The sequence below is a fragment of the Anser cygnoides genome, chromosome 9 (assembly GCF_040182565.1).
Source record: "Anser cygnoides isolate HZ-2024a breed goose chromosome 9, Taihu_goose_T2T_genome, whole genome shotgun sequence".
Classification (NCBI taxonomy): Eukaryota; Metazoa; Chordata; class Aves; order Anseriformes; family Anatidae; genus Anser; species Anser cygnoides.
Window position 1 is genome coordinate 15,731,263 of NC_089881.1, and position 17,880 is coordinate 15,749,142.

General features: G+C 41.9%; 1 long non-coding RNA gene across 1 annotated transcript in view; it reads right to left on the reverse strand.

Annotated features, from left to right (window-relative positions):
- LOC125184400 (uncharacterized) overlaps positions 1-17,880 on the reverse strand; it is a 118,471-nt gene that overhangs the window by 17,571 nt on the left and 83,020 nt on the right. Inside the window, exons 8-11 of the long non-coding RNA XR_010833437.1 lie at positions 10,835-10,910; positions 9,490-9,645; positions 6,821-7,018; positions 5,214-5,393 (exon numbers count right to left, since the gene is read on the reverse strand). This is a non-coding gene — a long non-coding RNA (uncharacterized lncRNA). The remainder of the gene's footprint in view (positions 1-5,213; positions 5,394-6,820; positions 7,019-9,489; positions 9,646-10,834; positions 10,911-17,880) is intronic.

The window sequence follows — 17,880 nt, forward strand, 5'->3', positions numbered from 1 at the left end:
ATTCGCCTGTAACAAACCAACCTTCCAAAACCCAACCTAATTACATGTGTCTGCTTTAAAGGTGATGCGTGAAGGTTTCTGTGGTCAATGGAAGATGCCCCAGTGGAAATGCATCCAGAAAGCTGTTAAGAAGACACCATCTCAGACACAGTGGACAAGTGGACTATAGACTAGGATTTAATTAGTGAGAGGCGTTAAAAACCAGCAATCCAGCCCAGCATTCCCTGGATTTTGTCTCTGGCACAGGAAGGGTTTGCATGTTTCCCGCCTGTGGCTTCTATTTTCGCCTGTATTCATTGCTGAGATGCTTCAGCACAGCTGTGCTGGTTCATTAACCGAACAGCATGTCACTCAGACCAAGCAAATGGCTTTAGGGCAATGTTTTCCTCAAAGGAAGAGTAGACCTCTGTGAGGAAAGGAAGGTGTTGGTGTAGGAGATATTTAAGAATCTCATGAGATACGTTAAAAAAGATGACCTGAGAAGAAGAGTCAAGCAAAAGTAAGACAGCTTCTCACAGCAAAAAGGCTGGCACTCACATGGAGATTTCACCAAAAATCCTCAGCCACTGAAACCCTACTGAGACACCAGTGACAAATGAACCATGATCTTCCTTTGCGTTACAGCCACCATCTCCAGCAGAGAACTCACCTCTCCTTCAACTTTCCCTACAGGCCAAGAAGTAGACACTTGGCAGACACTAAGGGGACACCAAAAATGAGAGAAAGTAATTCCCAGCATCCCCACCCTCTTCTACTCATCGCATCCTGCTCTCAGGCAAGAGCCACGCACAAAATTATAGCACGCTCAAGCCTTGCCCTTGAATGCTTCAGTTAGGAAGGTGCCCTGCCCTATTCCAGAAGCTGCGTCAGAGATGTGCTGAGCCGTGCAGCTGCTCGTTGGGCACTGTTTCCAAAGAAAAAGGGTCCCTATCGTGCCGCAAATGACTCATGCTGAGATCATCCTGCTCAGGAAGAGACAGAAGGAATGGTCCCACCTCTTCCTCCAAGGAGGGATGGAGGCGTGGAAGGGCAAAGCAGGTGCTACAACAAACAGGGAGGTTCGGGGCTTCCCGATGCCTTGCCCCTTGGATCCCTGTTTTGTGCAGGGCAGAGGGAGACAGGCCATGAGGAACATGCTGTCCGCCAGCACACGCTATGGCATCCATCACAGTGACAGGCCTTGGCCATGGGCGGCCTGGGAGGGGTATCTGCGGCACGCAGCCCCAGCATGCCGGCGTGCCTCCGCTCCTCTCCCCGGGCCCTGCTGTGACCACGGCGTTGCCCAGCCATGACTCAGTCTCCCTGCCTCACCTCATGAATGAATACAGCCCCTTGTTACCACTCACTTCATCCTTCACACAGGTAGTGCCTGGAAGACCACTGTAGGTCCAGGTGGTGTAAAGGGACCTGGCTTTAAAGGGAAGAGATTAGGAAACCCACATGGCACTGTGGAAAGCACAAAGTCCCCATGGCTATTATCATGCTGGTACTGACCCTATCTCAATAAGCAGCTGTGGGGTCACTCATCAAAAACATTTCTCAAAGTATCTAAAACTAGTTTAAAAAACATGAGTTTTCTTCTGAAAACCTGGTTCAGGCTCAGGCAGCTCAGCAAGAAGGGACACCAGCAGCCCTAGCACTCCCAGCTCCCCCTTTGTAGTTCAGTGCTGTTCAGCATGAACCATTTATATGGTGCATATGCATCTCCAGAAATACAGCTGCTTGAGAAAACAAGTCTGTAATGCTGTTTCTCAGTCCATCCTGATCTGCTCATCACTGGGTTGTTCCAGCCTTAGACTTGCATTGTTACAGCTCTTCCCAAATGGGTTTCCTTGGTAGTTGCCTCCCATGCACATGCACTCACACATGTCTGCAACATGCAAGCTGCTTACGCCTGCTCTTCCAGGCAACCATTGCTGTTCAAATTGCCCATTTAGAAACCCAGCTTGGCCCCAAAACTAAAGAGATTGACAAAAACACATTTTACTGCTCTTCCTGCAAAACTCTTGAACTCCCGAAAGTTGAACACATGAAAGCAATCTGAGGTTAGCGTGTAATACACAAACCACATAAAAGAGATAATTTAGCATTAGACACATGTTACCAGAAACAGGTTGAAACTAATACAGGTTTTGCATTCAGGTCATAAAATACAGCACTTATATCATCTTGTGAGGCATCCCTACTTAGTGTGCCTTGATGGGGGATAACTACAAGAGCTCTTCTGTGTACACGAGCTGAAGACAAAAATGCCCTTCTCTCCCTCCCCCTGAGAGACAGACACATTTGCAGGACAGTCTCTGAAGTCCTTGATTGGCAACAGACAATCCACAAGAGATGAGCCAAAGCTCTTTTCTTTTCTTTTCCTGTTCCAAACCTATTGAAAGGTCATGACAATAGACTGAATCCAAACACTGCTTCGCATCCAGATCCCCCTCTACTCTGCTCACATGAAACGCCACCGGGAGCACTGTGTTCAGACTCTGGGGCCCCAGCACAAGAAGGACATGGACCTATTAGAACGAGTCCAGAGGAGGCCATGAAGATGATCAAAGCACTGGAGCACCTCTCCCATGAAGGCAGGCTGAGGAAGTTGGAGTTATATAGCGTGGAGAAGAGAAGGCTCTGGGGAGACCTTACAGTGGCTTTCCAGTACCTAAAGGGGGCCTAAGGGAAAGCTGGGAAGGGACTCTGTCAGGGAGTATGGTGACAGGACAAGGGGGAATGGCTTTAAACTAAAAAAGGGTAGGTTTAGATTAGTAAAGAATTTCGTCCTAACATCTATGAGGGTGGTGAGGCACTGGAACAGGTTGCCCAGAGAAGTTGTGGATGCCCCATTCCTGGAAGTGTTCAAGGCCAGGTTAGATGGAGAAGGCCTTTGGTGATAACACTGTTGTTTAGCACTGCCACAGTGTGTTTTAAAAACTGATGCCAATGATCCAGATGGAGCAGCAGCAGGGACAGTTGGGCACGGAGGGATGAGCACAGAGATCAGCCTACAAGAGATACTAAGCAACCCATGTGAGATCTGTCTTCTGTGTGAGCCACATACAACCTAACAAAAATGACTTCTGCAAATTTTTGATCCTGTAGGATTCAACCATACTTCCTCTATTTTTACATATCTTGATGCCCAGTCTCTCACAGTAAACCAGAAAGAACAACAAATTCAACATATTTCAAACAAGATGGAGTTCTGAAAATAGATCTGTATTGCACCTTTAAAAAGTATGCTGGCTGACAGACTGGCTATACTTTGAAAGTTCAGTATGAAAGAGCTACACAGCAAAATGCTAAATCCCTCTAGAGAACAGAATGAAATAAAAGCATATTTTTCTTTCCTTAACACCTTGTCAGCAAAATCCTGTTTCCTGGGCAAGTTTTTTTTCTCTTTTGCAAAATTATGGTTCTAGTTTGCCAACGATGCTTTCCTAAGAAAAACTGCCTAAGCAACATAGCAGCTTTCTCATCCTGCCTCTTCCAACACTTTAACACTCCCTCCTGCAGCCCAAGTAGAAGATTCTTTGCCTTGGGGCCTGCAGTGAAACTCATACAAGTTACCAGGAGAAAATGCTATAGCGATGTAGAATCCACTTCCCTCTTTCTTTTGTCCCCCCACATTTTTTTTTTCCTTCTAAGTTCCTGGCCCCAACTTTCAATTACCATTCCAGCTAGAGTCTGAGAAATTGGTTTGATTTGAGATATTTCTATCGATGTATTTTAGATTCATACAAACCCATTAAGGGGCACCAAAAATATGAAGACCTATGCTGAAAAAATTTCCAAAGTGACCAATGGCCCAACTTCCCTTTATTCCTAATGATAAGCTGGGCAAACAGGATGTTTCAACAGATTTTGTGGTCTGCATTCAACTTACTCAGCCATTTGAGGAAAAACTTGGATGGAAATGTGAATTTCAATCAAAGCATACTATCACTGAGAATGTTTAGGACCTGCCTGTAAACTGGGCAGTCACTGAAGACTACAGAAAAAAAGTCTACATCCTGTTTTTTACTCTTTTTTCCCTAGCCTAGAATAGCTGGAAGAACAGCAAAGATATCACACACTGACCTTAATTAAGACAGTGATTCACCCTTTGCTTTCTGAACACAAACAGAACAGCTTGGTGCTGGAAGGCTTACTGGCAAACAGAGTTTGGGTGAAAAGGGCAAAATTACCATGCAGGGCCTCTTTTGAGGCAGAATAGGGTTCCTGAAAGACACGTCCCAGAAAATAAGAATTTTTTTTTAAAGCCCAGAGAAAAACAAACATTGAAGATACTGTTTTGATACTTTTTTTCTTTTTTTTGAGAATTTGGAAATCCCAAATTAACATAACTTTACCCAGATACATATAAAAACTAGGCCTTCTTCAACCTGATGAAACAATACATCTATTTTACAATTAAAAAAAAAAAAGATCCAGAAAACAAACGTATATTGGGATTCTTCCCCAACTCTTTTTTTTTCTTTTGTTCAAGGCAAAATACTTCTCCAGAATATCTCCAGAAAGAATGTTTGCATTGTAGACAAAGTTCATTTCAAAAATAATCTTGTCCTTCACTAAGGAGACCCAACATTGACAATATAATGGAGAAGGAAAAATTTCTTTCCAGTTTTATCACTGAGTTGTTCCAGAGGTCTCCAGATGAACCAAAACAAATTTCAAACAAGGCTCTTTCAAAGAACAGGAAATGTGCTAGAAATATCACTAATGATATTTCTATGATTGACCTACAAATCTATTATATGTAATCATTACACGGTCTACCCTGAGTGTCTAAAAACTGTCAGTAACTAAAATATTCAACTCAGTTTAGAGTCATGAGAGTAAATACCTTCATATGAATGAGGGAACACGTTGGTAAAGAACACTTTCCTACTGTGTTACAAAGCTCCTGGATTTTGATTTTAAAGATTTCATAACAACAAGGGCATTGAGGACAACGTTGATAATTTGGTGTACAGTCCAGTTTTTGCAATCCAAGAGCAAATGCTCTTACATTGCTGTTACAGCAATGGCATGAATGCTTGACAGTGAGCTAGAGCAGTTAGCACAAACTCAGAAACTGCAAACACCAAGTTCACAGATGAACCCCTCCAAATTGTTGGCACAGCATGTGCCCTGGACAGCATCCCCATCAATTTGGAATTCTGGTTTGGACTACTTTCTATGAAGAGAAGATGGAGGGTTTACAGCTGACCAATACTTACATGCATTACTGATGAAAATCCCATGAAAAAATGTGCTCAGGGAGTGAAATTCAATCCCGGCCAGAAAGCCAGCATAGCGAGATCACCACTGCTGTTGCATGGATGCTTCCCAATGCTGCCACAGACATGACCTCCGTGGTGAAAGGCTGTTTGCTGCCTTGAAGAAGTGTGTATTCCCTCCTTAAATATTCACATAAAACAATGTTATATTTGGGATTTAAAAAAAAAGAAATGAACAAGAAATAGGGAAAACTAAGAGTACAGAATCAACTCCAATCATAACAGAGTCAGAATCTTACAAAGAAGCTTCTGGAGAAAGCATTCTGACACGGAAGGGAGCGAAAAGCCTTGGAATAAAACATTTCAGGCCAAAATGTCAACAAAATTTCCAAACTTTGTATCTTCCAGGTGACAACGCCTTACTGTAGAAGGAGGCAAAGTGGCCTTTCCGGTAAACTCACAGCTCAGAAATCAAAGCAGCCCAGTAGGGAAGCGGGGAAAGCCACAGATCTGGTCTGATTTGAAGACTTTTAAGTGGTCCTAGAGAAGCAGACCAGAAAGTAGCATTTCTAAAATGGAAAGAAACCAAATTCAGGGCTCAGACATCCTCCAAATTTGAGGTTTGATCACATTTAAAGAATACTTGGATTCAATCCTAAATTCAGTGAACTGTGAGACATGGCATACCCATTTCTATTTTAAGGGTTGGGGAATATTTCAGGCAGACTTCCTTCTCGCAGAGCACGAACAGTGTGGGCAGCAGAAAGGCAGACTTTCTCACTGTGCCATTGCCAACGTGCTTTCGTGCTGCCCAGGAGAAAACCCCTTCTTAAAAAGAAAGGCAGGATAATGGCCACAGGTCACATGCACAGACTGCCCAGTAGTGGGACTGCAAGCATGGACTTTGTTAGAGGGAACGCTGGCACCAGACGCATGGGTCTTCTCTTCCCCGCTCTCCCTAGTCCACTTCACAAGTGTTGGTGGATCCTTCTGCCAGACCATGACTTCTTTGAAAAAAGAAGCATGACTCTAACTGTTCATTTGAAACCTCCTGACCTGCCCCCTGCCAAAGCCCGCATGCCTATATGGGAATTGGAGACATGAAGAACTGACTTTAAAATGAAGATCTAATCCCTAAACTTTTCACGCAATCACACAAAATCTCACATACAAATACTTCCAACAAAATCTTGATTTTCCTATCCAATCCTATGGTGAAGCTGGAGAACAGAGTTTATCATCCAGATCAGACAGCAGAAGATGTATGAGAAGGATTTTGCTTATTTAGATTATTAACAATTTGGAGAGAGAAGTCTGATTTATAAATTATCAAAGCCAGAGAGAACAGCTGTGGGCAGCTAGGGCTGGCTTCTGAAAGGATGCCAGCATCAAGGCTGCTCTGATTGAAAACCTGCATGAAGCAGGTAGAAAAAGCATCCAATCTCTACTTGCCAATGACAGAACAAATCACAACCCTGACTTTTGCTCCAAGAACGGTGTCCACTATCAGAAGTTGAAGGCTTATGTATGGTACGAACTCATCCAACTTTTGACTACTGATTCTCGTTATTACTAATACCCAAAGGGGCTTCTGGTTTTGAACTTACGTTCCTTATATAGCTTGCTTGAAAACCGGACTTGAGCTGCTGCTTGGTAAGATAAGTAGATGGGCTCCACTCCTAAGGCATGTTTTCCAATCTTTCAGTCATTCTTGTGGCTCTTCTCTGAAACATCTCCAATTTTTCAACAACCTTCTTTAATTGTGAGTACCACAGCTGGATGGAGTGCTCCCAAAGCAGTTGCACCTATGCCAAACACAGCAGTAAAGTGATCCCTGGGTATATAAACAGGGAATATCAAGTAGGCGTTAGGAAGGATCCAAGTATTGCTTTAGCCCCCTTGGCCACAGCACTGGAGCAAAAGGTGACATTCAGCCAATTATCCATTCAAACTCTCAACTGTTTTCCAGATTCCCGTTTCCGAACACATTCTATCCCATCTGGTACATAAATCTCAAAGTGTTAATTTCCTTTACCTGTAGCATCCTGAAAAATTATTTGCCATTTCCACTCTATTGAGGGATCCAAACTCGTCTAAGCCAGTCTTTCTGCATCTGCTAATGTCAACAGCGTGGAGTCAAAGTCTCCTTCCAGTCACTGCTACACCATTAAACAACTCAAAGCACAGACTAGATGACTGGCAGGATCCAACTAGGAACACAGCTAACTGATGTGTTTACACTTCAAATCTATCCAACAAATTCCACTTTGAGATCTGTAACTGGAATAACTGGAATCCATGTAACTTTTCCTGTTTGATACTCTACCATTTGAGTTTATGAAAAATACCTGTGGGAGCAAGTTAAAAGCCTATAGGAAGTTCTTACATCAAGATTAGTATACTAATCAAAGAGAGGTCTTTTTTTTCTTAATCCATCTGAGTTTGACTGAAGTTATTTTCTAATAATCCACACTAAACGCCTCTTCATAAGTCACATTGCTTTAGTATGTTCTTTATTGTATGAGTCCTTTTGAATTTCCAGGGATTAGTGTTAATTAAGGATCATAGCGATCTATTTAAAATATTGATCCAAAATTAGATTTCCTATGTCTCTAGAATTTCCCCACTATTGGAGGGCTTACTAGTAATCAAACTAAAAGGCTTAGGGAGCTCTTCATTTTTGTAACTCTAGGACTTAAATTAAAAAAAAAACAGCAAACAACTACTACAAAAAAATCCACCACAGTGATTTGCATACGTAACTTTAGAACGTGATTGTTAAGTGTACTCCCAAGTATCAACAAAGTGAAAGTTACTTCCTTATCTAGAGAAAACATTCATCCTCTGTTTATTTTCAAGATAGGAAGACGGCCTTTTTTGTGCCCCTCTTGCCAATTCTATCACAGTCAGTCAACTGATTGAAAACTCAAGGATTATTTAGTTCAAAATCTATTGTTTTTTTCATTTAGCTGATTTTGTGACAATGCTCTAACCAGTCTTTCTTTGAAGCACCACAACACAACTGTAATTGGGCATTCATGGGCAAAAAAGCAGAGGCATTTTTCATACTTATGAAAGCAACGAACTCAAGCACCCTGAAAAGATCTGATGCACAGTATTTTTTCAGGCCACAGCCCTACTACGAATGTTCCCATATTTCATTATTCTCCAAAAAGCTGTAGGTTACCCTCTGTCTCACTGATGGTTGAGTCTCTATGCTGTGGGCTGCTGCTTCCGTGAAAACACAGACCTTCAGATCACCAGCAGCTGGCTGCTGAGGAAGACACTGTTTCAGAATTGTTAAGCTTGCGATTTTACTGAAGGTCATTTTCTCCCCATCTGCAAGCAAGCATGGCCCAACTGGCGGGTGTATTAAAATAAACAGATGCTATCAGCACCAGCAACAAATTATCTTCTGAGGCTTTGTAATTTCTGGAGAGTGGCAGGTTGTGGCAAGTCAATTTACATTTAGGATGGAGAGGGAGAGAAACAGAGTTTACACCAGCATTAACATGTAATTCAGTACAAGGGAAAACGAACAGTAAATTGAAGCTGGACATCTAGACTATGAAAGAAGCTATTAGTTGTGCACCCACCTCACTCTTAGTGAGGCACACAGCACACCATGTGTAGACAAGTAGGCTTCACACCTGAAAAGAATTTGTGTTTTGTGCTCAATTGATAAAAGCCCAGAAAAATCATGTGCACATGAATGCTTTCCCTGAAGATGCAACTGTTCACTTCAAACACTTCCTTGCACCAGAACTTCTGGGTGAGTTACAGGGGGCAGCTGGAGAGGAGCACCCACTGCTTTCTTCCCATCTCCAGGAGAGTACTTTTCTATGTATGAGATGCCAGTTCCAAAACCAGAGATCTTAGGTGGTATAACAGAATTCAAGAATCCTTTCCCTGCTTCTCTACAAGAATGGGTGGTTACATCTCCCTATACATCTTCAAATGCACGAATATTTTAGCATATACTATAATATATATATATATGTACTTGGAGAAATAGCTGACTAGCTACCGGAGTGCAGTTCTTCCTTTTTCAAAGCCAGGAATGCAACAGGAGGACTGAAGTTTCTCACAGGTTGTGACAAACAAGTTGGCTTCATATTGTTCTTGGCCAGGAAGCCTTGATTGATCTCACCTGTTAAAGTTGCTCTTTCTATCATAAAGCTCAGGATATTTAACCTTGAGATAGTTCCACACAGGACCATCCTCCTTCAGGTATCTGCAGGTTTCACCTGCTGTCCTGATTAGTCATTTCCCTTACCTGTCAGAGCACACTGAAACTTCCATTACAATTCTTTGCCTGATGTTCATTGAAGGTCTCGCTGGGGACAGCTGTAGACCACGGGTTTCAATGGAACAAGATCAATCCTTCCTTCAAACAATTCAAGGGAATTTGCAGGCCTTATCATTTTTCCTACTAAACAACCAATTCAGAATAAAGAAATATATTCAGTAAGACGACTCAAAACTAGGAGTTCTCAACCATTTCAAGTAAGTAGCCATTCAAATTCCAGGGCAGTAATTCATGTGCGTCTAAAAGCAATCTGGAAACATCTAGATTATTCTATGAAGAGTCAATCACTGATTACTCTGACATCTCCTTTTCAAACTCATGGTTCAACTGCAGCGCAAAACAAAATTAGGCTGCTGATTCTATGATTTAAAGAGCATCCAACGCTAGAAATCAATGAATCCAGTCTCCTGCCTCATTTATACGCCTCTGGACTGGTATCAAACCTGGGGTGCAGCATCTCATCTTTCTAGCATAACATCTACAAAAATCTGCTATTTCTCTCTCAAACACTGCTGAGGTTCCTTGGTTTTCAGTTCAGTAGAAAACAGGAGCTGTATTGTTTCCTTCCATCCCCTAATACCTGCTTGTATGTTAGGGAAATCTAGGTGACATGGCTTGTGAAATGGCTTTCAAGGGTCAGGTCTATATATTTTATTATAGGCAAATCACTACATCTCTCAACATTTTAAACGATGTTGAAAAAAAAACTCACCGGAGAAAGAAGTCCAAATATTCTCCCAAGAAAACTGGGCTAGCACAGTTAAAGCACAAAAGTTTCCATAGCCAAAAACATTCACATCTGGATGCTTTTAACATTGTCAGCGTGGCCAGACACCCACTTGTATTTGGGTGTTGTGCAATTCCAGCATGAAACTCAAACTCACACCATGAAACCAGAAGAAGCAGCCTAACACTCTGCCATCACACCCTTTCTTGTAAATATTCAGTCCTAGAGAACTTCTTCCAGCTCTAGGGTTTGGAATAACTTGTTTTCAGACCAAAGCTGTCTTCTCCAAACCAAGTCTTGTATCCTGGCTGAGTTAGCTGAAGTTAAATCAGCATAAAATTAAAATAGCACAATGGAAAGTCAAGGCCTAGTGTTAAATCATGAATCTATTTTTACCTGGCAAAGCATTTAAACATGTGTTTGAGATCCAAACATCTTAAGCATACACTTAAATTTAGTCCTGTGTTTACATACATTGTTAATCCGGATCTCATAAATCAGCTGATTTTGTGAATGCAGCTGAAATTTTGAGATTTTTAAAAGGAAACACACAACATTGATCTCCACATATGAAAAAGTACTCACAGGCTCAAATGCAGAAACTTGCAAATGAAGCAGAAGAAGCTGAGTACTTGCAAGTGGGCCAAAAGCTCAGGCAAACCTGGAGAAAGGAAAAGAAATATTACAAAGAGAACTGAGATGGCACAAGGGAAACCAAAACAGAAGCAGGTTCAACCTCAACAGCAAAGGGATACACAAATGGTGGTGCATGGCAGAGAACAGCTCTAGCTAGCCCAGCAGTTTACCTGCACCACCATCCAGAAGGCAATACTTAAAACATGCAGGATGCAGGCCTTGCACAGAGTGACCTTTTTTGGCCACTGCTTTCCAGTTTCTGGCCGTCCACAATTTAGGGATTTGAGGCAACATCCAAACTGATACAGGTCGTTGTGTTTAGTAGCCTATATGGATCCTAGGGGATTTTATTTGATCCTATTCTGAATTTATTTTCATTTTGCTATTTTCTATATCCATTACTACTTCCACAATATAATCACTAACAATACTGCTTTGATTTTATACTGTTGCCCTTTTAGTTTCTTTAGTACTCCTAGTTCTTGTGTTAAAAGGAAGAGGGAATGATCATTTCCTACCCACCTCCTCCATACCACTCACGATTTTATAAGCCTCTGTAAAATGTTTAAGTTTTCAAGGCTGAAAAGCACTACTTTATTTAGATTTCTCCCTAAAAATAAAAGAGAGACATTTCAGACCTCTGGTTACTCTTATCGTTCTTTTTTATGTCTTTTCTACTTCTACTGCGGTTTTTTTTCCCAGTTTGAGTGAGCAGTCCTGCACACAGCAGGAAAGATGCAGGAACATCACAGGGAAACCACTACCTCTTTATTTCTAATGGGTCTATTGCAATAGCATAAGCTATTAGTTTTCTTCTCAGTTATTCCCAACTCCAAGAATTCCTCTTGGTCACTTACATGGACTGCTAGCACTGGTCTGATATCTGTGGAAAATCAGCAACAAAGGCTTTACTGATCATGTTCCTGAACACAGAAACCATAGCTACCTAGAGGCATGAATGGTCAAGATTATTTATTTGTATTATTTAAACTTTTTGACATTGACTTTCATCTGCCACTTCATTGCCCAGTCTCTCAAGATCTAAAGATCTTTGTGTCTCGTGCTTCTCCAGATGCTTATTCATTCCTTCAAAGAACTTCACAGTTCGTGATGCAGTGATGCATGTTTATTTACAAAGGCTGTGTTCACACATCTGCAATATAACATATTTATGTATGCAGCCACTAACTCTGTTATAATTTCCTCCCATTTTTTGCCTGGTACTGAAGCCAGACTTCAGTAGTCTGCAGGTTTTTTTAATCCCTGCTGGAACCCTTTTTAAGATTGGTGTCACATTATTTACCTCCTCTGGGATCAAGACTGATTGAACCCAAAATTTCATACCAGAGTAATTTACAACATTTGAGTGAATATCATTTGTCCTGGTGATTTGTTATTGTTCATTTCATTGATCTGTTTTAAAAGCTCTTCTATTAACAATTCAATTAGAGGCCATTCCTTAGGCTCAAACCTTGGAGGACTTCCTATTTGCTATGCATCCATTGCCTTCTGCTATTTGTTACACAGTGGCCTTATTGACCTCAATTGCTCCTTTCACACCTTGGTCATTTGCTGATCCCACCATTTCCAGGCAGACTTCCAACTCCTGTTGCGTTTGGAAGAGCTTTTGTTATTAGTTTTTGTCTTTTGTGAGTCACTCCTCAAACTATCTCAGTTTATGCTATTATGGTTTTACATTTAACTTGGCAGACATTATATTCCTCGCTATTTTCTCCATTTAGGCACGATCTCCACTTTTTAAAGGATACCTTTTTATTTCTAATAGTCCCCCTTGCTCTACTATTTAACTGTACTAAGCTTTTTAAGCTTTTTTTTTTTTAGTTGGGTTTATTTTTAGAAGAAGTGAGATATGTTTTCTTTGATTTACAGGGATGCTACTTACACTCTGCTCATTTACATGCTCCTTTAGTGTTATTTAAACCACTTTTCAAAGAAAAAAAAATATTGTCATGGTGTTTGTTTCTTTAAAGGTATTATTCCTATGAAATTATTGAATTTGACCATGCATTGGTCACTACTGCAGAGCAACCTCAGTACAATGGTTATAGTTAAAACTAGGTCTCAGTCAAAAGTGTCTTTCCCTTTTACTGGTTCATGAGTTTCTTCAAGAAAGAAGTTTAAACATGTTGACTAAAACTTACTCTTTATATCCTACATAGGACAAATCTTCTCCAGTCTCCTTCCATAGTCTCTTTCTACTGCCTGTAATCTTTCTTAGTATTTCATGGACATTGTCACTGCCGTGGCCAGCTGTTGACAAGGGTAACCTTTTAAAACGTTTTTTTTGATTTGGCATAGCAACTTTCAAGAAAAAGTGGGTGGTAAACGAAGATACAGATAACCGATTTATCTTATTGGACTCTGATTTCCAACATACTGTGAGTCACTCCACCAACGGCAAAATCTATTCTTGTCATTTCTACATAATAAGTATCCTGATAATACAGCTTCATACTGATTAGCTTCATTCAGTAAGATTACTGGGAGGCCAGTACATTACAATTCACCCATTCTCATTTTATATACATTTAACATTTATAGGAAAGAACAGATAGTTTTGATCTTGGTCTAGTTGCCAATATGTATGTGACTTGTTTAACTGTGGAATTGCTTAGACTGCTCTATTTTATTTATAACTGAACTTCATTGGTGGTTGTGCTATCCTGCCACAGGGGCACAGGGCTTTTCATGTTCAACATCAAGACAAGTGTGTTCTTTTCCAGGTCCCCATTTCAAATAATTTTTAAGGACTCCCCTACTATTTGTTTTTGTTTCCAGTGCCACTAACCTAGCTCTTGCTATTTTGGAAGAAAACAACTATCCTGCAGAATATCTCCTTCCATTCCTAGGGTCTCTCCTGTTCTAAATAGTCTAAATAATTCATTGTAACCACTTCTTCAGCTACACACTGCATTGCTGATTGTCTGGGTGACCTTGCACATGCTGCTGGAAGCGTTTCTTTAATACTGTAATGGAGTTCCAGGTCTTTACCATCCTTTCCTATCAAAATGTTATGTTTTGCCTCCTGGAGCCCTCCCCTATCTTTTGTCAGTGCTCATACAACCATGACCAGACATGATGCACGAAGAAGGTCACCGGCTCCTTTCCAGTATGCTCTAAAAGGCTGCCCAGACACCACAAAATACAAAACCTCCAGTGCTTAGGCAAACCATCACGTGCTCCCTTCCTGGCCTTGTATTCCCAGTTATCAACCCCACACACCACCACCGCACCCTGCCTCTTCCTACCCAGCGGCATTGTTACCCTTTCCTCGTGCCTTACTTGAGTGGATGCACAAAGTCACCTTCCAGCAAGACAGAAGGGTCACATGGACAGCAACTTTTGCAGACATTTATTTACTCGTTCCGTCTGAAACACAATTTTATGATTTCTCTTACTGCAACGTTCAAGTAGAACAGCAAATCAAGAAAATTCTCCTGACCAAATCCTTTCTAAAATGCTCACTGTATCCAGCTTCCAGAAAACAGAAAGCTTCTCTTACTGAACATCTAAGCCCAGCACAAAAACAGGTGAACCTGTGTTTTCCAGGAAGGAAATCTAGTGCTTGTATTTCCTGTCACCACAGTTCTCACTCTCCCGTGTTTAGGAAAGTTTTCTTCTGTCTAGAAGTCCGTGTTTTGGGGAACACAATCAGGGGTTTCACATTTATTTTATTTTGTAAAGACTGACCCTGAGTTTAATTTGCAGAGAATACATGGTATAAAACAGATCAGAGAGTCTGGCACAAAGACAGGAGGTGCCTTCACCCTTTGGGCAATTATATGTGAAACGTAAAACCCAGAAACAAGTCTTGCATTTAATCCTCTTTGCACCCCTTAGCCCCCTGCCAAAGACTAGAAATCCTTCTCCTTTTAAAAAGAATAAAAGATTTCAGAACACATAACCGACTCCTCCCTTCAGCCCTCAATACTGACAGTTTTATCTCTATAAACAAAGCTTCTCCCCCTTCCTCCAGCCTGGCAACAAAACCCAAGCTCAATGAATATTTTATACGTGTGTGGTTAATGGAGCATTCTGGCTCCAGTCCATTAGGAACCTTACACAACGGCGCATTAACTGCTTCTCAATGTAACATTTTGAGTCTGTCCAAAAGAGATGTGTGTTTGCCAGTTGAGCCAACATACTATTATTGTCTTCTTCAGCCTAGTTCCTGTCTTCAGTTCAAGAGCGGGGTCCCTTGCCACAGCACTTTGCCACCATTGTGCTCCCAGCAGCAACCCGAGAAGATTAGCCCAGATCCAAGCTCCAGTCTTCCCTCTATATTTTGAAGTCTGTGTCTCAGGTGGGGTGGGGAATGCCTGCAGTCTCTCCTTCAAAGATGTACACAGGGATAAGCAATCACATCACAGATTAACACAAGGGTAAATATAAAGCAATTAAGACGAGATCTTTAATTCTGATGGGAACCAGGCCTCCATATTCTTTCATCAGCTCTGAAATTTTGGCCTTAAAATCCACCTGATTGAAAAATTGATAGCAGAATGACGATGTTTGGCAAAGCATTTATCTTCTCACTTTAAAAACCTCCTCTGTTCTTTAGCTAAACAAGGGCCATCACAGACAGAACACCATCCCCATCAAACCCAGCACAAAGTTATCTCAACAGAGAGATGGGCACAGATCGCTCCCCTTACAACAAGTGACATTATAACATTACACTGCACATAAACAACATCCATGGTAAATGGGGGGAAGAATATCACTGATAGATTTGTCAGATGAAGAGCTCTGTGAGAGTTAGGGGTCTAGCTTTGGCCGCTCACCTATGCCTCCCTGACAGTTTGGGTAGAGTTCAGGCGCTTCCAAAGCGTGAATCATCCCAACCTAAGGCAGATGTCTAGAACAGGTAAGATGAATGGCATGGGTTGTTTATCACTCCTCACCGCCCGAAGAGAGAGCATAGATGAAAATCTTAGACTTCATGTCTAAGTTTTAGATAACTAAAATCAGGTGAGATGATTCCCAACCCCAAGGTTTGCAGACTCATTTCCAGATGAGCCACAGAACCTGACAGACTAAGTAGGGCAGAAAACAACAAGATAAAGAAAAGTGCTGATGTGGAAGGACTGATCTCATTCCTTCCCTGCCTGAAAGCAGAAAAAGCTTAAGTTTCAGATGGCAAAGCCCAGCCTTTGCTGTCACGTCACAATGGAAGAAAGGAGACACCACTGTTTCACTTTGCAGGGCCTTGTGGTGCTTTCTACAACATCTCCAGGAGGTAGTCACCATTCACAAGGTGACTGGGTATTACAAGCCAGTGAGCAAGACCCAGTGGAGACACCTCTGAAGTAAAGGCTGCTTCTCCTAGGGGCACACACAGCAAATCAGTCATTCTACCAACAGATCCAGTTATCAGCCCCCTTTCTTCTCCCTCCCTGATCCCTCAGCTCCCCTCAACATTTTTTCCCCCTTCAGAGCTATCATCAGTGGAAAGTTTTGAGATTTAGCCGAAAGCAGCCAAAGCACCTAATTGACTGAAGAAGGGAAATGGCAACTTCCATCATCTCAAAAAAGCTGCACCTTTCTCCTACTCATCTCAAAGCTGAATAAAGGAATTAAAAACATAGCCCGGGGCAGCCAGCAGAGATTTACAAGAAGCAGACATTAGTTCTCACTCTAAAGGCTGGGCGTGTATGCATGCGAGCCAGAAGGAGCAAACACAGAGAAAGGGAGCAGAAACGTACAGTCTTTGCATTTAAAGAGGAGGAAGAAAAAAAAAAAGACCTTTAAACCCTTCCTAATGAAACAAAGATCATCCTGGCAACATGAAATGCTACCCTACTTTGTTTATTTATCGACACAAAGAAAGAAGCAAGTTGGCACCTCAGAGGGTATTAAATGCTGTTTTTTTGCTGACTGAATGACCTCAGCCGAAATATTTTCCATGACAAGAGCCCAGAAGACGCTGGCACAGAGTCAGACAATAAGATTTTCAGAGTGTATTTACATTCTATCCATGGCCCCAGGCTGTTCCAAACCCATAGGCAGGTGCTGCCTTTATCTGTTCTTTGCTCACCTGGCTCCCTAGCAAAATGTTCTGAGGCCTGCGGCTCAGCTGTCTTAACTGTTTGCTGCCTGGTGCTCAAAAAGCCAAGAAGCTTCAGAGACATCGAGGAGCCTGGCAAATGGAGACAGGTCACCCTTCGTGCCTGACCTGAGTGATGTGTAAGGAGATTTTCCAACAAGCAGACAGAAGACAATGGTGGTGCAATAGAAAAAGGCAAGTAAATGTTTGTTGAATTCACGCTGAAGAGAGAGACCCTCTAAAAGAGGAAGGGAAAAGGTTGTTCTTCTAGGGATGCACTGCATTCTCCATCGCTTGGGGATCTTTAAGCTAGGTACGGATAGCTCCCTGAGAAAAAACTCAAGATCCTGCAGAAGACCAGAGGAGAGGGTCACAGTTGCACCTCCTACCCTTGAAATCTGTCTAGGACAACATGCCACTATCAAGAAGAGGGTGGCCACCAACCCACATCTCCACAGCAATGAACAAAAGGGACAGAGGCAGGCTAAGCCACAAAGAATTGCAGGCTTGCGTCTTCCAGCTTCGCAGCTCTAATTCCCTACATCACAGGCTTCCAGCTACATTTTCTCCCCATAGACCAGCTCCTGACCTGGTCTCCAGCAAAACGATCTGTTCCATTCCTGTGGTGGAAACAACCTTCTCTTTGCCCAGTTTAACTTGGCTCCCAGTGCACAACTCCTCTCTCTTGAGTAATAAGCCTCCAGGAGATGCTGCGAGAGGATACGCCCTTAATACCGCGCAACCAGGAAGAATGATAATTGCACTTTTAACAGCACTATGTACAAGGCAGCCACCAAAGCAGAGGAAGCATGAATTAAAGCAGGATAAAAAAGGAGGGGCTTTACCATCTACCTAATAAGGTATTATTCATGGGTTTGGAAATCTTCCTTGCAGAGAGATAGAGAGAGACATAATGGGTAGTCAGAAG